Genomic DNA, 26,636 nt, shown 5'->3' with positions numbered 1-26,636 from the left:
TCTCAGTTTTAGTTATACATGGTAAATATTTAAACAGATAACCCCCCCACACACAAAAAGCTCCTTAGTGTACTAACTTTTAAGAGCTTAAAGGGATTCCTGAGGCTTCCCAAAAGTTTGTCCCCGACTCCTAACCCCCATCCCCGCAACACACAAACACACACACACACACAATCTCCCTCCCCCCTCCCCACACACAACACACACACACACACACAAGTGAGGAGTGTTACGTATGCTGCAGGAGAGAAGTGCCCTTCTGATGTGCTGGCTGAGTTAGGAAATTCAGCGCGTGCTCCTTCCTGATCTCTGAATCTATTAGTATGGGCTCTGTGCCCAAACCTCCTACCCAGGGTCCCTTCCCCCTCACCCCATTTTCCCCTTGCCACTTGCTGTGGATTCCCCGATCTGTCCCCACCACTGAGGATTTCTCTTATCTGGCCACCCCCGGGCCGGCGAGGACTCCCGGGTGAGGCACGCACGCCCTCCTCGGGGTGAGGACTCCCAGGTCAGCCGCCCCGAACAGCCTCAGGGAGGGCTGCCCCGGCGGCCGGCACAGGCTCGGCAAAGGAGAGCCGTTTCCAGTCCCCGGCCCCTGTCCTCGGAGCAGCACAGACTGGAGACAGGGCGGAGGATTCGGTTCTCGGAAACTAGTCCCCGACTCTCCCCTCGGCCTTCCCTGGACGCCCCCTCCGCCCGGTCCCGGGCTGTCCTGTGCACGGCAGCCCGGCTCCAGGAAGGTGCCGGGGGGGAGCGGGGGACGGGCACCCACCCCGCCGGGGCCTGGGCGGTCGAACATCCGGACCGGGGACGTCGGCCGGGCCGCGTCGTACTCACCGCGGACTGCACGGCGAGCTCTGACCGGAGGCCGGGAAGCAGGCTGCGGGGCGCGCTCCCGTGCGCTGCTCGGCTCTAGCCGCCGCCTCCGCGCTCCTCCCACACTGTCGCCCTGGGGTCCACCGGCCGAGGGGCGGAGCCGGGTTGGGGCCGGGCGGGGGGCGGGGGCGCTGGGCCCGAGCCGCCGGGGGCCGCGGCCGAGGGGGCGGGGCGAGTTCTGCGGGCGGGAGTGAGCAGCTCGGGGTCAGTCGCCGGAAGCCGCCCGACGCCGCCACGGGCCGGTCCTCCCCGCGGCCCGGGGCCTGCGACGCGCTCCCTCTGGGGCGTGGAAGGTGAGCACTCAGCTCGCGCTCTAGGAAATGAGCCGAAGGGGCGGGGAAGAAATGCTGCTTGTAAAAGTGACTGGCCCGTCACGGTGGAGGCTTCACTATCTGACACCCCGGTACGTGCGGCCACCTCCCCTGCCTCCCCGCTGCCCCCTAATTCCCTGTGAGGAGAGCCGAGCGAGCTGACCGGACCCCACCGCACCCACGGTTACGAGTGCAGAGTTCACGTGTTTAATTTTTTTTTAACGTGTAACAACACTTCCTAATGAAGACTGTTCACCCGTCAGAATTCAGAAATGGCCGAGTTGGCACTGAGTAGGCCTTCATCTCACCTGCTTTTGATAGGTTGTTTGGAGTTGTGCCCGCTCAGGCAAATGTGAGTGCTGAGACCTTTCTAGATGAAAGGTGAGTTTTCCTGCCCAATTCAGATGGCGAGTTATTGTAGTTTTCTGTCTCGAGTATCTGAATAAGCAGCTTATAAGACAAATAACTAGTAGCTAATACTGATACCGACTGCTGCCAGTTACCACAGCCCTGCTCTGTTCAGGGCCCTCTGGATCTTTATATAAATTATTTAGTTCAGCTCTTCCAGTTGCCCCATGAAGTGAGGGAGATGATCCTATTTTGCAGGCATGAAATATTGCTAACAGGGCTTCCATTTTTAGGCTTGTCTGATTCCCAAGCCCACGCTTTTCTCATCATACTACACTGTAGGCCACCTTAGTTATATTTAATGTTTAAATATAAACGGTTATATTTAGTTTTGAAGAAGCTATTTACTACACTTGCAATGTAGGAGAAGACTTTCTTTCCACCCACTTCCTAAAGTCCTTCCACTCACATTCAATGAACAAACTTCTTGAGTGCCCCCACTGCCAGAGGGTCACCACAAACCCTGAAAAATAGTAACACTGGGGTCCCCTGAGAAGTTAGGGGGAGTGCAGGGAAGGCTGAGGGGTAGAGAGAAAACACATCCAGCTAAATTTTGATTCTTCTGAGGCAGCCCTTCGGAAAGCAGTATTTCTTAGTGTTGAGTGATAACATATGTATAAAATGAGAAGTGATAATCCTTGACAGAAAAGAATTAAATCCAAGCTATAAAAGGAATTGATTTATTGGTAAACACTCTGGCCAGAAGCATGAAGGAAATAGTTCCCACATCACTCTGCTCTTTTGCTCTTGGAAATATCACCAGTGATTTGCACATCCAGTGTCCTCTCTTCTGTTTTTGCCCTTGCTCACTGCTCTGTGGTATTTGGCACTGGCGACAAGTCTTTCGTTGAAATTTTAACCTCCTTTTGGCTTTTGAGCCCTCCACTCTCATGATTCACCTCTTGTCTCTTTGATCCCTCTTTCTTAGGCTTTTTCACTGTACTTTTTCTCCTCTCATCTTACACGTAACTCCACACACGCATGGGTTCTTCTTTGTTTATTTTTTCTCTACATGAACCCCTTGCCACCTGCAGCTGAAGCCCATTCTGTCTCTGTCCTTGACCTTAACACTCTCAGATCTCCACACCGTTGGTGACACCCGCTCCTGGGGCATCACCACCTGGGAGTTCCCAAGGCACTGGACATACTTCAGGTGTACAGTGGCAGTGCAGATCTACTCTAGCCATCTGTCTGCCCTACCAACCCATCGTTGGTTCCTCATCCTGAATCCCACATCCTGAGTTTGGATTTCATGGTGTATTGAGAGAGCTAAACATTTAAGGAGGTTTGAACGGTATCACTTTGCTCATACAAGGTTCACCTGATACATAGTTCTGTCATGATCAAAAGATTCTGCAAGTGGTCCAGAAGAGTGGGTAGACTTTAAGGCCCTTCTGAGAGGAAGCCATCCAGGGGTGGTAACTGCTCAGGCACCGTGGGTCTGCTGCAGGGGCCAGTGGCAGGAGGAAGGGCCTTCAGAGAGGTAATAGTACTGTTCTATTAGCCTTAACTGCCAGAAGCTTCTGTGACTATAAAATGAATCATGAGGATTTGGTCGGAGACATGTTAAGCTCTGAGCAAAGCCTCATTATGCTCCACACTGACTTCAGTTACTTGTATAAACTGGGCCATCCTAAAAACTAGAGCCCATGAACTTTGTATCATGCTTTATAATTCATAATGCACTTGCATACATAATATCTAATAGAAAGGAAGAAGTGTAAGAGAAGGGCAGCCTAGCATAGCGGTTCTCAAGCCTCGAGGTTCACTGAAGACACACATTCCTATACTGCACTCTTAGAGACGCTGAGTGTGAGGGTCTCACCACGCATTGAGAAACACCGGTGGTGGTTCCCAAACTGGGTGTTTCTTAGAATCACTAGAGGGCACTTATTAAAAATACAGTCTCCTGAGTCCCCACTTCCTAGAATGTCTGATTCGGTAGGTCAGGGGTGGGATCTGTGCTTAGAGTCCAAGGAATCTAAATACTACAGGAGATGCTGCCTGAGCATGTCCACAGATTGCCATCAGGGAGCTGCTCCTGAAAATACTTACTCCATGAACCGGGGACCATGTTGGTTTGTTCATCACCCCTAACTCAGAGCCTGGAGCCCAGAAGGTGCTCAGTACATCTGTTGATTAACTTACTGTGTGTTTCTTTCTGTCCCCTATTTTGCTGGCCTGCGTGCTGTTTAGTGTTCTCTAGCGTGACCCAGAGGGGAGATAACTGTATGACAATGAATGAAGTAAAGGTGGTCCCTCCTGAACTTCCTGTTGGAGAGGACTCTGGAATGCCTAAGTGCATCACTGGCTGTACATCTTCCTCATGGCAGAGGAAGTTTGAAATAAATGTTTTCTGTTCCTCTTTTTAAAAATGCTCCATTCATAACAAGGAAAGGCAGTTTTTAGGCTTATCTTGGCCTCGCACAAATATCCAACTGCCACCCCCTTCCCTGCCTGTCTTAATTTTTTGCGCTCTGTCTTATCACCTAAGTGCCTGAATTCCTGAGCTGCCTCCCCAGGAACCAGGATCCTCTAGACACCTGCTTTACAATTAAGCAGTGTTCCCCATAACAGCTCAACGTGATGAAATGTCCCATTGAATCTTCACAACAACACTTCCAGACTGATGATGTTGTTGCCATTTCACTGATAAGGAGACTGAGAGTCAGAGTGTTTATATACCTTGCTTCGGATCACGTAACTCGTAAATGGTGATGCTGGGGCTTGAGCAAAGGCTGGTCCAACTCCAGAGCTGGGGGTTTACACTCTATGCCATCAAGTATAATTTTATCTAAGTGAAATCTTTGGATACTCTGAGGTTAGAAGTCATTGATTCTTTGCAGAAAAGAGCAACTTAAATGTTCAGGGAGGGAGCTTTATTACTATATGGTCTAGAATACGTATTCACTTATTTTCAGGGCCCTATTCACCCTAGCATGTCCACAGATTGGTGAACACCTGTTCATTTATTTTATTCTCCCTGATGGTAGATCTTTGCTGCAGCCATGTACTTGAAGTGCACACAGACAAAGATGCTCCCCATCCTGGAGATGGAGGTGCTGGAAATCGGGAGCAGAACTGTCACCGTTCCAAGACTGCTGCTACTGAGTTAATATCTTTTTTTTTCCAGAAAATGATTTGATAATGAGTATTTTTTACTGACTCTTGGGGTATTGCCAATGATTCAGCTGCCTGGTCTGCTATCTGATTTGCTACTTGGAAGACTACAGACTCATACATTAAACAACCCTGGCACCTGAGGTGGGGAAACTTTAGACCCAAGATATACAAGGGTGGAGGCGATTAATAGTCTCTTTGTCGCCTAGATCCAACACTGCCACTGGAGTCAAGTGGCAACTGCAGCTGACATTCTGTGGACATGTCTGACCCTGAATTGTTCTCCTGTACCTGATGCCATCAATAGCAGCCCTCGACATGGACCCCCTTTAAACAGGTATGAACCTCATTTCGTTCTGACATACATTTACATGCTTCTGTGGTGCTTGAGAGGTCTTGATTTATGCCATGTATGGAAAAGGGGGCTACAACCACTCAGTGACACTGACCGTGTGACTTAGCCAAACCAATGTAAGGCTGATCCAAATCAAATTTAATGAGAAATCCTGGTAGGAATTACCTGTGCCTGTCTGGGTTTTATGTTTGCGTGTGGCTGGAAGTGGGCCATAGAATATCTCTCCATTGAGGATGGAGGTGGTTTTCTGGCCCATCTGTTGCTTTCTGTAATTATTGGCACCGACACCAAAGACCAGCAGGTCAGTGTAAACTCCCTTGCGTGGGTGGTAATGGATAATGGACTGGCCTTAGACTAGGCCACATCCTGACTGGCTGGCATATTTGAAGTCAGTACTGCACGTTACCTTCATCTTGTTATTTGGAGTCCAGTTGGTAGTAGCCTTAATTAAATGCTGTATAAGACCAATTGAACAGATTCAGTTCTAGCCTTCATTGTTCAAATGAATCAGAGTGGCCAGCAGAGTGGCATACTTCTGCAAAAGTTTGCTGGAAGCCAGGACGTGGGGACAACAGATGGAGTGATAGGGAAGGTGACTGCCATGTGCCCTGAGCATCCCTGCACACTCTTGCTGGGTGTGTCAGGAACGCAAGCTCCTGAATGCACTTTACCCACGCCGTTCCTCAGGCTGCTGTTTACAGTGAGCAGCTTTGAGTGTTGAGTTATAGAAAGTGAGACGTTGGCTTCAAAATTATTGGGTGGGGTGGAGGGAATTGAGCGAGGGCACAGAGGAAACAATACCGTCTAAGAATTAAAAATTGTCGAGTCTGAGTCATTGGTGCAGGTAGGTTCAAAGTGCAGGCTTTCTTACTTACGCTTCCCATAAACATGGTAGATCCCCAAACTCAGTGTTCCTTGTTTGCAGCACAAACTCAGTATGTGTATTACATCCTTCAGAGCCCCTCCATGTCACTCTATAATTATAAAGTCTTGGGCAGTATTCTTTCTTCTATATCCTCACTCAGTTCTTCCTCACGCCTGATAATTGTGAAGCAAATACCTGATTTTGTACAATTTCATGTATTACAGATTTTGTTTTAAAAATGTAACTGCAGTATCATCACACAACAAATTTAAAAATAATTCCCAAATATAAAATATCCCTTCTGTGCTCAGATTTTCCCAACGGTCTTACAACGTTTTTAAAATAACTTGTTTGTTTAAATCAGGCGCATAATCTTTTCTTTGTTAATTTACAGATGTACACTCTATTTTTTTCCTTATAGTTTGTTGAGGAAATAATTGTTTGTGTTCTACCATCTGGATTTTGCTAATTGCATCTCCATGATGTCATTTAATACGTTCTTCTGTCCCCTGCAAATAGACCCATGTATCTTGAAGCTTGATTACATTATGCTTCCATGTTTTGCATGAGAATACTTCATCGATGATGTGCACTTTTATCAGGAGGTACATCATATCTGATTGTCACTTTTTCTGGGTGAATGTGAGCAGGCATTGATGATCAGAGCCTAGACTGATTAATCACTAGGGTTTGCAAATGAAGATATTCTAATAGAATCTCTTCAAGTGGACTCCTGAGTCCTTTTGACATAATCCAGCCATCCTGGGTTGTAGCCTTGCTTTCTAACGAGGGGTTCCTTACTCAATTTGTATATTTTCTTCTCGAGATCTAGAATCTGCCATTTCTCAAAAAAGCCCTGATCCCCATTAGTGGGAAATGGTACCCAGAGGCATCGTCTGGGCACTAGGGGTCCTCATTGCTGTTGCATTGGTCTTTGTAGAAACAGTGCCTTTTCAGTGGATAGAGTCTTTGTTTGTTTATAAAATACATCATTTAAAAAACTTTAATTTTATTTATGATTATGGAAATTATTTTTATGGTTTCAAAGTTGTGATACTGTGATTTGTAGTAAGAAATATATATTTGGTCTTTGTTTCTGGCAGAGCTCCTAATACCCTTGGAATTTCCTGAGGATGAGAGCTTAAAAGTGTCTTTTGTTTTGTTAATGAGGTGGCTCCTGGAGAGCACCCAAGGATGGGGACTGGTTGCCAGAGGAGCCCACCTTGTGATTATAGTTGGAGCTTTCAGTCCCACCCCTGATCTCTAGGGAGTGGTGAGTGGCTGGAGGTTGAATCTGTCACAGCCAGTGATTTAGTCAATCCTGTGTATATAATGAAGACTCCATAAAACCCCAGAAGGTCAGGGTTTGAAGAGCTTCCAGGCTGGTGAACACGTGGAGATTTGGGCAGAGTGGTGCACCTGGAAAGGGGAATGGAAGCTCCATGCCCTTTCCCAGTGCCCTTTCCTGTGCATCATTTCCATCCGGCTGCTCCTGAGTTACAACTTTGTATTATAAACTGGTGATCTAGTAACTAAATGTTCCTCTGAGTTCTGTGAGCTGCTGTAGCAAATTAATTGAACCCAAAGAAGGGATTGTTGGAACCTCCAATCTACTGCTGGTTTTTCAGAAGCATAGATGATAACCTGGCCTTGTGATGGTGTCTGAAGCTGGGGGAGGCAGTATTGTAGGATGCAGCCCTTAATCTGTGGGGTCTGATGCAGTGTCTGGATAGAGTCTGAGTTCAGTTGATTTGTAGGACACCCAGCTGGTGTTGAAGAACTGCTTGTGCGTGTGGTGACCCCCACCCCACACACACACCCAAATGTTGGAATTGTTCACCAAAACCTTTAAAAAGTCAAATCTGTAAAGCAAAGTATGGCCAGAGAAGTCTAGCTTCTATCTCAGTCTTCTTCAACCTATTCCTTCCTACCTCCAATAGGTACTCTGTATTTTTTAGTTTTGTTATTAATCAATTGAATTTAACAAAAGTGAGTATATGACTATGTTCTTATTCTTTTCTTTCTTAGACAAATAGCATCATTCAACACATTTTTCTTCCTCTTGATTTTTATTTTTTTGCCTAACCACATATCATGGAGATCACTGCATAGCAGTTAGTATACAATGCGTTTTACCATTCCTTTATATGAGTTTATAATACCCTATTATGTGTGTGTACCGTTGGTAGACATTTTTTTCTCTAGTATTCATTATAAGTAGCACTTCAAATTCTTAGACCATATATCTTTTTGCATAGAGTACTGGAAGTGGTATTGATGGGTCAAAGGATAAATCCATGTCATTTTTATTAGATATTGCCAAATTCTTTTCTGTATCAGTTAGGTTCTGCAATGGACTGAATGTTAGTGTCCTCACCCCAAATTGCTGTGTTGAAATCTTTACCCATCCCCATGTGATGGTGTTTGAAGTGGGGGGGGAGGGGGTGTCTTTGGGAGATGATTAGGTCATGAAGGTGGAGCCCTCATGAAAGGGAGTAGTGTCCTTATAGGAAGAGACCAGAGAGCTAGCTAGGTTTCTTTTTGCCTTGTGAAGATACAGTATTAGCCCCTGTAACTTCTTCTGCAACCCAGAAGAGGACTCTCACCAGAACCCGAACATGCTAGCACCTTCATCTTGGACTTTTAGCCTCCAGAACTGAGAAATAAATGTTTGTTGTTTCAGGCATTCCATCTATGGTAACTTGTAATAGCAGCCCAAACTGACTAAGACAAGGTCAAATTTGGAAACAGAAACCACACTAGTTTTTTGAACCAAAAGAATTTAATATATGACTTGTTGGCTAGATGTAGTGCTATCAGTTGCTGAACATAAAAAGAGAACTTTAAGGTATCAAAAAGGTAGCAGTTGTGGGAAGCTGCTTCCAGCCCTCAGCTGAGGACACATAGCAGAGAGGTCCTATGGAGCCGCAACTCAGACCTCTTAGGAGGTGCTGCTGCTGGACTGGTGGGTGCTTCTGAGTTTGAAATGGGGAGCCTGTGGGCCTGGGACCCAGACCTTGAAGGAGGAGAGAGCCAGCTGATCCTGCTGTCTCTGTGGGAGACAGGGGTTTCCACGTGTGGAGGACACTGAAGACTGAATTTGGCTGGTGACCTGGACAGGTACTGCTCCCGCAGGGTGAAGCGCTGCAGGGCTGACTCCTGGGAGCTGCAAGCAGGCAGGAAGCCCCCAGGAAACAGACAGGAAGGAGCATGTCCTTTTGTCCTCCCTCTGGTGCCCCTAGTAACACATCCCAACTTAGAACCACCCGACCAAGCAGAAAGGTGGTCTGAGAGTCCCCACCCCATCATCAAAACACAGTGCAAAAAGGATGGATTTGGAGCTGAGAGGAAGCAATTAAAAAACCCCGCAGGTAGCATCTCCGTAGGTGTGGTAGAACTGTGAAGCATCTCCACCACCAAGTGCCTTTTCACCATGGCACCAGCAACAGGATATTTTGTCAGACTTGTAGATTTTTACCATCAGCTGGTTCTTTTAAACAATGGATAATTATCATGCTTTATAAACTATTGTAAAGTATAGGAAAAGATGGAAGATATAATAGTTCTTACTGCTTTTAGGCTTATTATACATAATGGCTTTAATGATGCTTGTAAAACACTTCACAACTCTACAGAAACATAACTGATGTCACAGACTAATGGATAGCTCTGTGACCAAGGATAAAATGATTATGCAAGATGGCCTGTAGGCAAAAGTGAACAGTGGAATCTTCTGTATTTTTATCCCTTGGAAATTTAAAATTTATCCTGCTCAGATTTAAGCCTAGAACAGCTTTTGCTGTAAAATAAGGATCTTTGTTAAAAAAAAGGTTTTTTTCCTAGCTTATTTTAAGATTAGCTATATAAAAGTGAACATCTAGAAAATAGCCTTGTAGGTTGTTTTCATTTCACATGTAATTTCAACATTCATATATATTTTTACAAAAATCAACTAATCATTTAAAAATTTTGTATCTTTGCTGATGAAAATATTTGTTTCTTGACTTCTCTCTAGCTAGGTGTCCCAGTCATTTAAGTATATCGAAGATCTAAATATGCTCCCTACTGGGGAAAATCACTCACAGATACATCCTCTTACATTCTAGACATATTCTCCGCTGAGTTTTGAAATCTTTGATTGAAATCTGTAAAGGTTAAGTCACCATATAAATAGCAGGGCTATTAACAATCACAAAATTAATGAGAATAATAATGAGCTCAAGCATGTAAAATGCCAGAGTTAGCATAAACATTGTAATGCCTCCGTGTATGACATTTTTGTTTTGCCATAGGGAAAAGTTCTGTGAGCTGGTTCCCTAAGTGGAGCCAATATGTTATTACTGCAGATAAACTCCTCATCTAAGTTGTTTTTGCAGCTTTTGGAGAAAGCAAAATGAGGTATTCTTGAAGAAGACATTTATGGCTGTGCAGTAAAATAAAAAAGTGATTTTAGACAGAGGTGAAATTAAGAACATTTCTGTACATTACTTTAATTATCATTATAAAAGTAAAACACGTTCACTGCAGAAAACTTTGAAAATATACCCATGTGCATATGTATGCGTGCACACACACACACACACACACACACACACACACTCCATAAAAACTGCCCATAATCTCCACCACCCATGAATAACTTATCACTGGTAATGTATTTTGTTCTGTTGGTCTCTGTCTTATCTCAATAAGCGGGCAACACATAGCAGGAAGTTTTATGTATTGCATTTTTGTCAAAACACAATGACAAAAAATTTTCTAGGGCCATTAAAAGTTAATTGAAAACATGATTTTTGTACTCCTGAATAATAGTGCATCACACAAACAGATTGTATTTTATTTAACCATTGAGCATCCCCCATCTTTAGCTATGTAATAATTTCCTTATTTTCCTTTTATAAAGATGAACATTTTTATGCATAAAATTTTTTTTAATAGAGATACTGGGGTTGAACCCAGGACCTTGTGCATGCTAAGCATGCACTCTACTACTGAGCTATATCCCCCTTATGCATAAAATTTTGACTACATTTCTAATGATTTCCTTTGCACAAATTCCTAGAAGAATAGTTGGGCTGAAGGGTATACACATTCTTAAAATTTAAAAAATATGTTTCCATATTATCCTCTGGAAAACTTGTATTAGTTTAAATTTCCACCTTTTGAGGCAGAATAACTGTTTTTTGATCCTTCACAATGCTTGATGTTATCATTTTTGTGTGTGTGTTAACTTCATGGGAGAAATTGATAATCAGTATTTGTTAAAAATGTATATTTCTTAAATATTAATTTGTAAATGTAATTATAAGACCAAAATATTCCTGATATAGCTTTGATCAAAATTATAGTTGAAACCAGAAGCCACACATTTCAATAGCAGGAATCTTGGGGAGAAAAATAATTGTTGACATGGGTGATTTGAAAATGTAAAGCACTGAGATGGTTGTTTTATGCTATTAAGGAGATGAGGGCAAAGCTAAACACTTGATATTTTCAAAGTGTAATATTAGCCAGTACCATACTGTTTAGATTACTATAGCTTTGTAATATAGTTTGAAATCAGGAAATATGATACCTCCAGCATTGTTCTTTCTCAAGATTGCTTTGGCTATTTGGAGTTTTTTGTGGTTCCATGTTAATTTTAGAATTGCTTTTTCCATTTCTGTGAAAAATGCCATTGGAATTTTGATGAGGATTGCATTGAATCTATGGCTTACTTTTGGTAGTACGGACATTTTAACAGTATTAATTCTTCCAATACATAGATGTGGGATATTTTCCCATTTATTTATGTCTTCTTTAGTTTGTTTAATCAATGTCTTACTGTTTTATTTGCTAAGAGAGTAGGTCTTAAGTGTTTTCACCACACAAAAAAAAGAGTAACTACGTGGTGTTAGATGTGTTAATTAACTTGATTGTGGTAATAATGGTAATAATTTCTCTATATACATATGTCAGATCATCTCACTGTATAACTTAAATAGATACAATTTTTATTTGTCAATTATACCTTGATACAGCTAGAAAACATTATTTAGCTCTTTGAGAAAAAAGTATAAATATTAATCAGGGTTGGAGAATTTAATTTTTGTCATCATGAATTTGGATCTGACTAGTTCATCAGGAAGATGTTCTCCAGTGACCCACTGATCTCAACCCTTGAGATTATTTTTAAAAACCATTTTGGAGTAGAAAATTTTATTTATTTAACACCAATTATAGATATTTATATTTGAATTTTATACTATTTCACTAACTGATTATGTGTTTATTGACCTTGCTATAATTAAACAAACCATATAAAAGATTCTCTTGGAAATAAATGGGGCTGCATGGTATAAATATATGGCATTTAAAGCAGAAACATTTAAAAACCAACCATACTTTAAAAATACAGACAATAACAAGTATTGATGAGGATGTGGAGAAATTGGAACCTTCATACATTGCTGGTGGGAGTATACAGTAGTGCAAACACCTTGAAAACAGTTTGGAAATTTCTCAAAATATTAGACATATTTACCATTATGATCCAGTAGTTTTGCTGCAAGGTATATACCCAAGAGATATGAAATGAAAACATATGTCTATATAAAAATTTACACATGAATGTTTATGGAAGCATTATTTATGGCGGCCAAAAGTAGAAACAACACAAATGTCCATCAACTGATTAATGTATAAACAAAAAGTGATATATCCATTTAATGGGATATTGTTTGGAATATAAAAAGGAATGAAGTATAGATACATGTTATACTGTGGAAGAATCTCGAAAACGTCATGCTAAATGAAAGAAGCCAGTGACAAAAGACCACATATTGTGTGATTCCATTTGTATGAAATGTTCAGAACAGGTAAATCCTCAACAAAATATTAGTCAGTCAAATTTATCAATATATAAAAAGGATTGTGTATCCTGAAAAAAAGATATTTATCTTAGAAAAGCAAGGGTGATCAACATTTGAAGATTAACCACTGTAATTCACTGTATCAACAGACTGAGAAAAACTATATTTGCCTCAATAGATGGAGAAAAATCATCTGAAAAAATTCAACATCCATTCATAATAAAAACTTCAGCATACTAGGAACAGAAGGGAACTTCCTCAGCCTGATAAAGGGCAGGTTCAACAAACCTACAGCTAACATCATGCTTAATGATAAAAGACTGCTTTCCCTGTAAGAACAGAAACAAGACAAGGATGTCTACTGTCATTACTTCTATTCAGTTTTGTTACAGATCCAAGCCAGTGAAATAAGCCAGGAAAGAGGCATGCAATCTGGAAAGAAATAGCTGTATTCTATTTGTAGGTGACATGAATGACTATGAGGAGAATCCTAAAGAATTTACAAAAAGATTAGTAGAACTAACAAATAAGTTTAGCAGGATTTTAAGATACCAGGTCAATATATAAAATTCAGTTGTATTTTTACATATTAGCAACAAACAATTGGGAATTAAAGTTAAAAATCAGTACTACTTATAATAGCAAAAAATTATGTAATACTTAGGCATAAATCTCAAAAAATACATGTGGGATCTGTATGCTGAAAACTACAAAACACTGATGAATGAAATCAAGGCGTAACTCAGTAAATGGAGAGCCATACAGTGTTCATGGATTTGAGGTCTCAATATAACCGGTTAGGATGTCAGTTCTTTCCAATTTGAACTGTAGATTTGATGCAGTACCAATCAAATCCAGCAGGAATTTTGTTTTCTAGAAGTTGATAAGCTGATTCTAAAATTTTCTATGATGAAAAAGCAAATGAAATAGAATATCTATAACATTTTGAAAAAGAAGAATCAAGCTGAAGCATTCACTGTGCCTGATTTCAAGATTTATTCTGAAACTATTTTAATTAATATAATGTAGTACTGGCAAAAGAACAGAAACGTAAATCAGTGCAAGAGACTAGAGAGTCTGGAAATAGACATGCATATACATATATTTATGTAACTTTTTTCAAAGACAATTGATTTTCAACAAAGATGCAAGTGCAATTTAGTGGAAAAAAGGTAAGAATAATTAGATATCCATATATAAGAAAATCAACTTCAACCCATACCTCAAATCATAGTAAAAATTACTCAAAATAGATCATATCCTTAAATCTAAAAAGACTGTAAAAGTTTCAGAGGAAAACATAGGAGAAAATATTTATGTGGGTTAGGCATAGATTTCATAGACATGACACTAAAGGCACAAAGCAAGAAAGAAAAAAACTGAGATTCCCCCCCACCTGTCACATTCTGTCACATCCCTCTTTACTTCCTTGACAGCACATAACACATATGAAAGTATCTTTTATATTTTATTATTACCTGTCAGAGAAACTACCAGGAGCTTAAAAAGAAATGAACACTTTATTTTTTAGAGCCACTTTAGGTTCACAGCAAAATTGAGTGGGAGGTACAGAGTTCCTAGGTACCCTCTGTACTCACTGTTTCACTAACTAATTTGTATTTAAGATTCTTCCATGTCTTCTCATGGTTCTAAAGCTCATTTCTTTTTTGTGCTGAGTAACATTCTATTGTCTGGAATACCATAGTTTATTTAAGGATAACTTGGTTACTTCTAAGTTTTGGCAGTAACGACTAAAGCTGCTTTAAACATCTGCATGCAAGTTTTTGTGTGGACATAAGTTTTTAATTCATTTGGGTAAATATCAAGGAGTGCAGTTGCTGAATTGTGTGATAATATGTTTAGTTTTGTAAGAAATTGCCAATTGGCTTCCAAAGTGGCTGTAGCATTTTACAATCCTACCCACGGTCGATAGGAGTTTCTATTGCTCCACATCCTCTCCAGCATTTGATGTTATTTGTGTTCTAGATTTTAGTCATTTTAAAAGGTATATAGTGGTATCTCATATTTTGTTAAGTTTGCAATTCCCTAGTGACCTATGATATTGAACATCTTTTCATGTGTTTATTTGCCATCTGTATATCTTCTTTGGTGATGTGTCTGTTCAGGTCTTTTGCCCATTTTTAATCAGATTGTTTCTTATTGTTTTCTTATTGTTGAGTTTTAAGTATTCTTTGTGTATTTTGGATTACAGTCCTTTGTCAGATGTGTCTTTTGCAAATATTTTCTCTTAGTGTGTGGCTTGTCTTCTCATTTTCTTGACATTAACTTTTACAGAGCAAAAGTTTTTAATTTTAATGAAGTCCAGCTTCTCAATTCTTTCTTTCATGGATCAGGCCTTTAGTGTTGTATGTAAAAAGTCATTGCCATGCTTAAGGTCATCTAGGTTTTCTCCTATGTTATCTTCTAGGAGTTTTATAGCTTTTATTTAACATTTAGGTCTGTGATCCATTTTGAATTAATTTTTGTGAAGGGTCTGTGCTTAGATTTTTTTTTTCTGCTTTTGAATATCTAGCTGTTTCAGCACCATTTGTTGAAAGACTATCTTTGCTCTACTGTATTGCCTTTGTTCCTTTGTCAAATATCAATTGACTGTATTTATATGGGTCTATTTCTGGTTTCTCTGTTCTGTTCAATTGATCTATTTGTCTATTCTTTCACTACTACCATACTGTCTTGATTACTGTAGTTTCATAGCAAGTCTTGAAGTCAAGTAGTCTAGTAGTCAGTCCTTTAATACTGAATTGGCTATTATTGAGTCTTTTGTCCCTCTGTATTAACTTTAAAATCAGCTTCTTGATAGCCACAAAATGTCTTGCTAAGATTTTGACTGGGATTGTGTTGAATCTATAGATCAAGTTGGGAAAGATCGACACTTTGACAATATTGAATCTTACTATCCATGAACATGGAATATCTCTCCATTTATTTTGTTCTTCTTTAATTTCTCTCATCACTGTTCATATTTTGTTAGATTTAAACCTAGGCATTTCATTTTTTAGGGTGTTAATGTAAATAGTAATTTGTTTTAAATTTCAAATTCCACTTGTTCATTGCTGGTATATAGGGAATTGATTGACTTCTATATTTTAGTTTTGTTTCCTGCAACTTTGCTGTTATGGCTTATTAGTGTTAGAATTTCTTTTGTTGTTGTTGGTTCTTTTGGGTTTTCTGCATAGACAGTCCTGTCTTCAGCAAACACAGAGTTTTACTTCTTCCTCCCCAATCTGTATGCCTTTTATTTCCTTTCCTTGTCTTATTGAATTAGCTAAAACTTCCAATAAGGTGTTAAAAGCAGTGGAGGAGGGACATCCTTACCTTGTTCCTAATCTTAGGGGGAAATCTTTGAGTTTTTCATTATTAAGTTTTAGGTTAGCTATAGGCTTTTCTGTAGATGCTCTTCATTAACTTGAGGAAGTTACTGTCTGTTCCTTATTTGCTAAGAGTTTTTATCCTGAATGAGTGTTGGACTTTGCTTTGTGAAAAAATGCTTTGTTTTCATATGTTGATATGCTCATGTGATTTTTCTTCTTTAGTCTGTTGATGTGATGGGTTGCATTCACTGATTTTCAAATGCTGAACGAGCTGTGCATACCTGGGGTAGTTCTCACTTGGTTGTGGTGTACCACTTCTTTTTCTTTAATGCATTGTTGAGTTTCTTTTGCTAATAATTTGTTGAGGATTTTTGCATCTATGTTCATGAGAGATATTGATATGTAGTTTTCTTGAATGCCTTTGTCTGGTTTTCTTTTAGGATAATGCTGGCCTTGTAGAATGAGTTAGGAAGTATTTCCTCTGCTTTTATCTTGTGAAAGAGATTGTAGACAATTGGGAAAATTTCTTCCTTAAGTGTTCAGTGGAATTCACCAATGAATGCATCTGAGTCTTACACTTTCTGTTTTGGAAGGTTATTAATTATGTGTTTACTTTCCTTTGTAGGCATGTTCAGGTTGTCTACTTCTTTTTGTGTGAGTTTTGGCAGATATTGTCATTTGCAGAATTGGTTTGTATCATGTAGGTTATCAAATTTGTGGACATAGAGTTGCATAGTATTCCTTTATTATGTTTTCAGTGTCCATGAGAGCTATAGTGACGTCCCCTCTTTCATTTCTGATATTAGTAATTTATGTCTTCTCTCCTTTTTGCTTAGTTAGTCTGGTTAGAGGCTTATCAAAATTTTTTTGATTTTTTTTCCAGAGGGCCAACTTTGCATTTTGTTGATTTTCTCTATTGACTTACTATTTTCAATTTCATTGACTTCTGTTCGAATCCTTATTATTTTTTCTTTGATCCCATTTTCTTCTTTCTGTCTGAAATTTAAGAGGTTTCATTAAGTGTCTTATTTCTTGTTGTTTATGAACCTTTCTGCTTTTAGGTCCTCTTAAAATCTTTCTTCAGACCAGAGATTAAATTTCTGAAGGATTGGGAGGTGAAGGGACTGATGGGAAAAACCTAACAAAGCTTTTTTTTTTTTCTACAACAATTATAACTATTACTAAAATCTACTATTTATTGTATTTTTTACTGAGTTCTAGGTATTTCAAATATATTTTATTAAATCCTCACAATAGTCCTACAAGGTAATTAGTATTATTTTCATGTATACATGAGGAAAGAAGGTTCCAAAGGTAAAGTAACTTGCTCAAGGCTGCACAACTTATATAAGTGGAAGGGTTGGCTTTTAAGCTCAGATCTACAGAGTAATAATATAAGAGATGTACCTACAAATAAATTCAGTGCAGCTGTATAGTCATATAGGGATTGCAACATCACAGGCATTTTGAAAACATGTTTAAAAAATTTAAGGATGATGTATTTTATTTATGAGAAAGTGGGATTGCTTTGTTAGCTTCAGGGAATGACATTTGAAGTTGGAGATTTGTTGGTGGGTGAGGAATGGTAAGACTGGTTCTGTCTCAATATTCAGGATTAGTTTATGATACATACTTATAAAATTCACTGACCCTTTTGGATGTCCATGTGTTTTGTCACTTACAAGCTGTAACAAATGGTGGGGGCAGGCAGGGTATAGCTCAGTGGTAGAGTGCGTGCTCAGCATGCATGAGGTCCTGGGTTCAATCCCTAGTACCTCCACTAAAAAATAAACCTAATTACCTGCTTCTGCAAGAGAAAAACTAACAAACAAATGAGGATTGAAATGTTGTCATGTCCAGTATTTCACTGTCTTTAAATACATTTTAAAAATAATTATCACATCCTAAGTTGGTTTAGATTAAGTCTATACATAATACTTCTTCATTCTTTTATGTCTTATTCTGGAAAATTTAGCTTGACTTCCTTTAGGAGATAGGGATTGTGGTCCAGGAAGCCTCTCAGCCCAGTGATAGTGCCATAAATTTAATTTCCATGGGTTTATTAGCTCCTAAAGGCAAAGAGCTTAAAACAGGGGAGATGCATTTAATTACTGACAGTGGCAACTTTTTGAGATTCTTAGTGGGGGAAAAATTTCCATAGGATAACAAGGGAACATTTGATTTCGAGATAATATTTCCAATGTTAAATTGTGCCAATAGATGGAGAAGTTGTTCCATATAAATTAGAATGCTTGGTTCCTCCAGGAGGACTAAAGAAATACAGGTTTCTGGGAAGTTGAAAATGGATTTCCTCAATAAAAATGTGAAACAGGAAAAGTCGGTTACTTATAAATTTTAATAAGACATAATTTTAACAGAGGACAATTTTATCTACATGAAAGAAAGCCTTAGTACCTGCACCATTTTTATAATTTGGCTGTAGCACTTTTAGATCTGTACATATAAATGTGTGTATGTATGTGTTTATACCTGATCTTGTACACAAAGGATTTTAAACAATATACACAATTTTGTAGGATAAAAAAGATAAAACATAACTAATTTCAAAAGTGAATCAAGGAAGAATGGAGTGAAGTGAGGGTAATAGCATGTCTTGAGTTGGGTCACAAATCTGGCCTGGAGCTTCCTAGCAGCCAGTGCTAGTAAGGAAACAGGATCAGTTGCATAATCTAGTGTCTACAAAATAACACATGCCAAGTGCTAGGAGAGCCATAATAATTCTTAGTTATAATGGCACTAAGATCAGGAATTATGTCACCTGAGGACTCACGAAGAGGATACTGTGTAATGTAATAGGTATTATTCTTACATTAAGCACAATGATACTTTTCACATGACTGCTTCATTCAGTGTCAGCTGGTGGGTGGTACCACAGTGCTGTTCAGTTAGAGCTGGAGGTAGAGAAGGGTGGGAAAGCATCATGTAACTCCAGACATTCCTTGTGGTATAGCTCCCTCATTGTCTAGTTTAATTGACATATACAATTTACAATCTACCAATCCTCCATAAATACTATTTCTCTAACTGAGAGGTTTGATAAGGATGGAGAGTTGCTGTGAAGAGTAAATAATGTGTTACATGCACAACACGAGCTCTGAGTCGAGAGAGTGAGGCCTTGATAAAAGCCATTCATGACCTTCCTGGACCATGCACTACCCTCAGCCAAAGGACACACGCTACTTGCTGTGTCTGACAGGTGTGGTTATCTTTGTGGTCTTTTACATGCAGCGGTGTATTTTTCAAAAGTCATTTGAACTGGGATAGCTTTGACATCTCCTTCCAAAAGGATTCACTTCAGCCTCACGTTTGCTCATTCATCCGGTTCCAAACCTCTCATACAAAGTTCCTGGGTCCTGTCTGAGTTTCTGGACACTCTCTTGACATCTTCCTTAGCTTGATCCTTCTCTTGCTCTAGCTGTGATGTTCCAAAGGACATTGCTGCTCTAGACCCTGAAACCCAGACCAGACTCCCACTATCCCAACCTTTCTAACACATTGCTGCCCATTTCAGATTTTCCTCTTTCCAGGAAGGAAGATTAGACCACAGCCATTAGCTTTTATGGCTTCATTCTCGGTCAACTTACTATAATTTCTCTGAGTCTGTGACATATTTCTAATATTTTCAGAGCAGCTTCTGGGACTGGAAGCTGATTTGAGAACATTTCTTCTGGTCCATCCAGTCACCACTTGGTTTATTCCCATCCATCCTTTCTGCCTTCAGATATTGAATCATTGCAGCCTCAGGCTAGAAGTGACCAGAGGTCATTTAGTTCCCCTGCCAAATCACACAAATGCCCCCCAACATCTGGCCTCCCTCTGTTCTCCATTGTATTGATGGCAAATTCTACTAAATAGAATGTTGCAACAATTTTACATTCTATTAGCTGACGATATGCTAAGGGTGTATTTTTGCTTATATTTCTACATGCTGGTTGGGAGAATGTGCTCTGAATTCTGTTTTGTTTCCATTAACTTTTTTTCTGAGAAATTACTGACCCTGAATATTGAAATCCACAAATGGATTCTTTTAACAACTATCCTGTCAGGATGCAACCTCTGTGTATTATGTGGCTTTTCATCTGCAAATGCTTCCTCTTAATGCATCGATTACCTTAAGAAGTATTTATTTGAGTGACTTTCCCTTCATTTGGATTTTAGGAATATTTCTATCTCGGCTGTTTTAGGAAACCTCCAGTCAGAAGAATTTACAGTTCACTTAATTTTATAGCTGTTGGCAGCTATTTAAAACCTTGATTCTCACTCCTACCTGCTTGAGATCATCCCAAATCAATGATTCTTCTCATTTTTCCATAGACTTTTGTCTTAATCCTGTGCACTCAGTCTTAAGTAAGATATGTGTATCCTGACATATTTTTGCATGCTTCTGTCATCCCTGAGAAAATCTCACCAGCTCTTTCCTAGCTCAGTGCAAAACAGAGTTGCACCCCTGCCATTTAGCTTCCAGTGAGAGACTGAGTTGAGATAAAGCAGCCACACGCTTTTGATCTTACGCTGTTCGAATGGGATCCCCTTTACTCCTGAGTGCAACACCTTTGTCTGTGCTATAGCCCTCCAGTGTTACCCTTAGATGATGGGTCAGGATTGGCTCTGCTTCAAGAAAGCACACCCAGCGGGTAGCCACAGCACTAAGTCTGGGTTCGTTCATTGTTTTCAGGTGGTGCTGCCAACAACTTGGGACCCTAAAGCAGCCACCCTGTGGGGACCAGTCTCATCAGGGCTGCCCTGCCCAGTCCTGTGAGGAGATGTTCAGTGGTCAGGTCTCAGCAGATATGTAGGGTTTGTTCTCATGATATGTGCCACCTATCTTTAATTCTCTTCTTTATTTTCTATTATGGTAAAAATGAAAAACAAATACACAGAAAGACTTGTTATAATCAGCACTTAATTCCTATCAGTTTGTACGTTTCAAAAACCTTGGAATCTTGGGTGTCTATTTTCATGTGTGTGTGTGTCTGTGTACAAACTAGGGGGTCAGCAGGGCGCAGAGAAGAAAAAGGAGGTGCTGGAGACACTGGAGGGATATGGGAATATAATCAGACTGCAAAACAAATGCTTCCTTAAAGTCTTACTGGAGAGCCAGCCCAGAAGCAAAGTGAATTGCATTTCAGACTGCTCCTCTCTCCCACCTCACCCTAAAATGCTTGCAGTATTCTGACTCCTAACCCTGACTTATTGGTGACAAGTGATATTAAGCAGCCTGGTTTCTAGGTAGCAGGTTGGATTGCAGTGAAATGTCTCCGGAACACCTCGGCCTTTGTCAGAAAGCTAAGAGAGCTGCCTTCAGGTGGTACCTGTAGCATTAGCAACATCATGGAGGTTTTGGTTGTATGAGGAACTGTGGGAGCTGAAAATCACCAAGGAAGAGGGCAGAGAAACACAAAGTGCTTGTGTGTGGTAGCAGCTAGGTATGGGATGAGACGGTTTCTGTCTCTTTATTATATGAAGCTGGGATTTGTCAATTTTGGTGCCATTGACTCCTTCGTGTGCCAGAAGCAGCCTTGAATGATCATGCTAGACCCAGGGGAAAAGGAAGGGAAACTTCTCTACCAGCATGATATCTACAGAAAGTGAAGCCCAGAACCCACGAGTTAGTGGAGGAGACCTGGGTGGGGTGTGGGAGAGGTGCATTGAACAAAGGGAACAAGAGAAGAACGGAGAACAAATACTGTCTTGCAAAGACAGAAGCAGTAACTAAAACAGTGTGAAAAATAATTCAAAACAAGAGACAAAAAGCAGGAGAGAACAAGATTCAATCACTTGTTTATTAAGAGGTGGTACAAACAAGAGAAGATATGGTGAATGTGATTTCTGGTCCTGGCAAGGGCATGAACTCTGGCTTCAAAATGATACAGAGGGAACACTGCACAGAAAATGGTACCCTGTGTCTCCCAAATTCATAATAAAACCGAGTCCTGGTCCAACCCAGGGTGGAAGCAGGGCAGGAAAGTGTCAGGGGGCAGAAGTTGGTAGCCCGAGGTCTGTGTGGCAGACTTACCTGCTCTGCGCTGGCAGAGATGGCCTTGGAAGACCTTTGTGGTGACCTGTTGTTTCTGGTCTGGTCTAGCTGGTGTTCAGAGAGTTGAGAAGGCACCTGGAAACTGTCTTTTCACTGTTGCTGTGAGGATGGTATAGCGGAGGAGAAGGAGCTGATGGGGCATCAGAGCTTATCTCTACATCTCTGTTTCCTCTTTTATAAAAGGGTGAAATGTAGTATATCTAACTCAGAGAGCCCTTGTGAAGAGTAAGTGAATACTAAATTAATTAAAGAAGGAGGCCATTCGGCTGACCTGGTTCTTATGCCATTGTGCCTATGTAAGCAAATCAAAGTCTAAGCCTGTAAATGCCTCAAAGTTATGAAATCAAAATGCTAAGGGAAACCAGTCACAGATAGCCAGCTAGGCTGTAAGCTTCAGCCAATCAATAATTTTCTTACTTCGCTTCAGCACTTTATTTGCTTCTCCCCGAGCTCCTGTCAGTGGAGCACTACTAACTACTTTCAGGTTGGCGCTGCAGAATTTGAATAGACTTTTGTTCAACTCTTAAAATGTCTATTGTGCCTCAGTTTACCTTTAATGCAGTAAGATTCCTGGCTCAATAAATGTTAGCTGTTTTTTAGTACTCATACATGTGACCTTTAAAAAATGTACACAAATATTTATATAACAATTTTATAAGTAAAAATGTCAGTTACAAAATAGTACTCACAACAAAAAATACACACACACTAACGTGAAATGGAGGAATTACACTAAAATCTTAACAGTGCTTACTTTTGGAAAGTGGATTACTGCTAATTTACCTTTCTTGCCATGCTTGTCTGTATTTCTACAGTGAACACTGATTACTTTTGTAATGAGAACCACATCATTCTTTAAACAGCTGTAAGAATCAATCCCAGCAAGGTCTGTTACCAGTCCTCTTTCTCACGCCTCCTCAAATACGGGCTCAAGCGGCTGTAACGTCTGTCCTTTCTCCCACCCTCCTCCTACTGTGGACTTATGTTAATTGGGAGCTTTATGGCCACTCCATGGGTGCTTTCTGGGTCAGAGGGAGAAGCACGTTTGCATCCTGGTAAGAGCTAGGACAAGTTACTCTGTCCCATGTTTCTTACCTGTGCTTTAAGAAAGGCACTTGAAATTTATAACAGAAGACCTTATTTACTCGCACCTGGGCTGGTGAAGGAGCCAAGTGTGCAGACGGGCTTGGATCAGGCATGACTTCCCAAGATCTGCAATAGGAAGGCTGATTATTTGGAGGACTGTCTCTTTGCACATGTTTTATTAATCTGTGGGCACTGCCATAGAAAATTGGCTTTCAGCCGAGGCAACCTTCTCGGGGAGAGGTTCAGTGGAGCAGCTGCTCTAGACTGGAAAGTGCCACTTTCCAACTGGGTTGCATATGAACCACCTGGGGATCGTGGGGAGTGCCTGACGGTGGAGCGATGCTTTCCCTGGGCTCTGTTTGGAAATGGAAGATACCCTGTGGTGTTCGCATTGCCTCTCTGCTAGAATCCAATGACTAGCATTGTGTGATGTAGTAGAATCTGGTGATTCTAGGTGTTGATAATGGCTTTGAGGAGCAGGGAGGAGAGGGTGGTGATGTGGCATCCAATTAAATTGCTACAGTCCAATTGAAAATTAGCCGTAGAATCAAAGAAAGAGTTAAGTTAGATGTCTGTGCCTGTGAATTGCTCTCCACCTCGATTAAGCACTGCTTCATATTTTGATCTGTTTTGGCCCGTTTTGATTTTGGGCAGGGATTCATCCTTGTCCATGGTGCCAGAGGCTGTGTGTGTAATAGAGGCATCACATACAGTGACAGGCTTGTAGAAAAAGCAGTCTGTACAGATACAGATCAAATAGGAGCACTTCCACTGAAAAGTGCATTGCTCCTTGCTTTTTGCATCCCACTGGTAATATGACTACACAGGGTCACATTCAGCAGTGTCCAAGTGTGTATGACACTCAGTGATGCTGATGAGTGTTGGACCCAGCCTCCTATGGTAGCCTGGTTCTTAGGTAGAGAGGCTGTATGTGGAAGCTTCCTGAGCAGGGGGTCCAGGACTGGGAATACAGAGCCCTGGGAACAGGCATCCCAAGTTGTTCAAGCCTTGGGCACGACTCTGATCCTTTGTCAGAATCTGACAGTGCATAACAACTGAAAGTTGAAGTGCAGGGATTATTTGCCCCCTTTATTCTTCATTCTTCTTCTGGCTATTGCCAGCTGGCTCTCAAGGCTCCCAGAAGGCAGAGGCAGGAGGGGAGGAAAGATGGGGCATGATTTCTCCTCTTCATTAGTAGTTCTGTTAAGAGGTATTGTGCTGATGGGGAAACCAATCATAGGAACAAACAAATGTTGGATAATTTGGGGTTTCAAATGCTCTCTCAGCTTCCGTTTCTGCAATGACTTATTGCTAGTACAAGTGAACCCCTTTCCGGAATGAGGGTGGGGCCTATAGCCTTGAATTATATACTTGGGGCAAAATTTGCTTTAATCTATTTTCATGTCCAATTTGACTGATGAGCAGTTTGACCACTCCGTGTTATTCCACTTTGATTTTTGCTGAGGCCCTTTAAATGTGCTCCTGTTGACTGACTGAGAAATCCATATAAAACATTCACTGCATGCCTACCATGCACCAAACCCTGAGCAGAGATACAGGGTGACCCAGCCATGTGCAGTTCTGTCTTTGTGGAATTTAATCTAATTAGGGGGACAGAAAATTAAGCAAATAATTAGGAGACAACGTAGTAAGTGCTCTAATAAGGGAGGTCATGTGTGTCTGGGAGCATGTAGTAGGGACCTTGGAAGGATCAAAGAAGTTCTGGTGGAACTGACTTCTAAGTTGAGACCTGAAGATGAGTGGAGTTAGGAAAGAGGAGTGGGGAGAGACCAGTGTTGTAAGCAGGGGAACCAGTCTGAGGACCACTTCATAAATCCTTTCTGCTGTGCAGATATATATGTATTAGGTGAGAAAGTGCTTCTCTGGTAATAATCAGATGATTATTAACAGGTCTCTTACCAGGTAGACCTTCATTCATCTCCCTCTTGTGACCGTGCCCACTTGACTTGGTATTATGACTAATGTGCATCGCAGGCTCTGGAAAGCCTTCTGTTTCCTTGTGTCACTCACATAGGGGTTTTGTAAGTGATCCTGTTGAATGGTGAATCAAAGAATAAACTGAATCAAAGAATGAACATTGGAAATCAAGTCTACATCCCACAGCCAGAAGGGAAGGCAGTGAATCTTAATGTGTGACCTTGACTCTTCAGTGCTGCCTGGACTTGCCAGTGGCCCAGGTGGACCTGACCTCCCTGGTTCTGGTTCTTGGCCACTCTCCTCAGATCTGCTATCCTGCCTTCTTCTGTCACGCTGAATGGGCTTAGGCTAGGATGGGCACGTTGGTCTGCTCTCTAATATATCTCACTTTTGCTACATTCAAGTTGTTACAATTGTAGGCCTGTGCATACATCACTCATTTAACAAATATCTCAGTTCCACTTATTTCAACACAAGTGAGAGCTTCCTCTCCCTGGGCTCTGTGGTATGTGCTGACAATACAAGAATGCATAAGACAGGACCTCTGCCCTAGGCTACTAGCAAGTATCACCTGCCAAGGTTCAGCTGAGCCAGAGATGGTGGAGGTGGGGAGGAGTGGATGGATGGGAAGTCCCAGCATTAAAATTTTAGGGAGCAGTTCTCCATGACATCAGAGGGGAATATTGTTGCCAAAAGATCGGCCCCTATCCCTGACGATCCAAATAACCCAGAGACAAGAACTTGGAGCTTAGAATAAAAGAGGCAGCTTTATTCCTTTGCCGGGCAAAGGGGACTGCTGGCAGACTAGTGCCTTCAAAACTGTGAGCCCGTCTTAGGGTTGGGGCTTAGTGATTATATAGTGAACAAACTGGAGAGTAAAAGGGGATATTGATCAACAAGAGTCTCTGGTGAAGCTTCCTCCTGAATCTTGGAGGGTCTTTCTGGTGTCATGGGGCCATCCGGTGGTCTGGAGGGTCATCAGCCCGCAACCTTCTTTATCCCCACAACCTTCTTTATCTGATCAGACTCGTTAGGTGCCAGGAGGGACTTCGGAGGGTCTGGTCATTCTCCTGAGGTTGTCGTCCGGTGACTCCATTCCTAGGGGAATGACTCAGAATCCAAACATGATTGTAAATGTCAATTGCCAGAGTAAGGTAAAACAGACAGGGAAATTACTAGCTCTGACTCTAACCCTAATTGTAACAGTGGGCCTGGGGCTGGGGGCAGTGTCTGGTCAGTCAGATGTGCTGACCGTTGTAGAAGCAAATGGCAAGTATAAGGCCAGGAATTAGTTAGCCTAAGTGTGGCCACTTATTATTTATCTTTCAAAATGGTCATGATTCAGGAGCTTTTAAGATAACTTCCACAGGAAATAGGACCTGGTCCCTTAGGACATAATAAACTTTTTACCAACTTCCTCTCTTGCTCGTGGGTAT

The 26,636-nt window shown here is 41.0% G+C and overlaps 2 long non-coding RNA genes across 3 annotated transcripts in view; one reads left to right on the top strand and one right to left on the bottom strand.

Annotated features, from left to right (window-relative positions):
- LOC116151769 (uncharacterized) overlaps positions 1-955 on the bottom strand; it is a 30,780-nt gene extending 29,825 nt beyond the window's left edge. The window contains exon 1 of one of the 2 annotated variants that reach the window (XR_010380087.1): positions 838-955. This is a non-coding gene — a long non-coding RNA (uncharacterized LOC116151769). The remainder of the gene's footprint in view (positions 1-837) is intronic. The other variant, XR_010380086.1, reaches the window with a different exon arrangement.
- A 215-nt stretch (positions 956-1,170) lies between these two features.
- LOC135320767 (uncharacterized) overlaps positions 1,171-26,636 on the top strand; it is a 246,698-nt gene continuing 221,232 nt past the window's right edge. Inside the window, exons 1-2 of the long non-coding RNA XR_010380088.1 lie at positions 1,171-1,279; positions 4,925-5,052. This is a non-coding gene — a long non-coding RNA (uncharacterized LOC135320767). The remainder of the gene's footprint in view (positions 1,280-4,924; positions 5,053-26,636) is intronic.

The sequence above is a fragment of the Camelus dromedarius genome, unplaced genomic scaffold, assembly GCF_036321535.1.
Source record: "Camelus dromedarius isolate mCamDro1 unplaced genomic scaffold, mCamDro1.pat HAP1_SCAFFOLD_8, whole genome shotgun sequence".
Taxonomy (NCBI): Eukaryota; Metazoa; Chordata; class Mammalia; order Artiodactyla; family Camelidae; genus Camelus; species Camelus dromedarius.
This window is presented reverse-complemented; position numbering and strand designations above follow the sequence as displayed.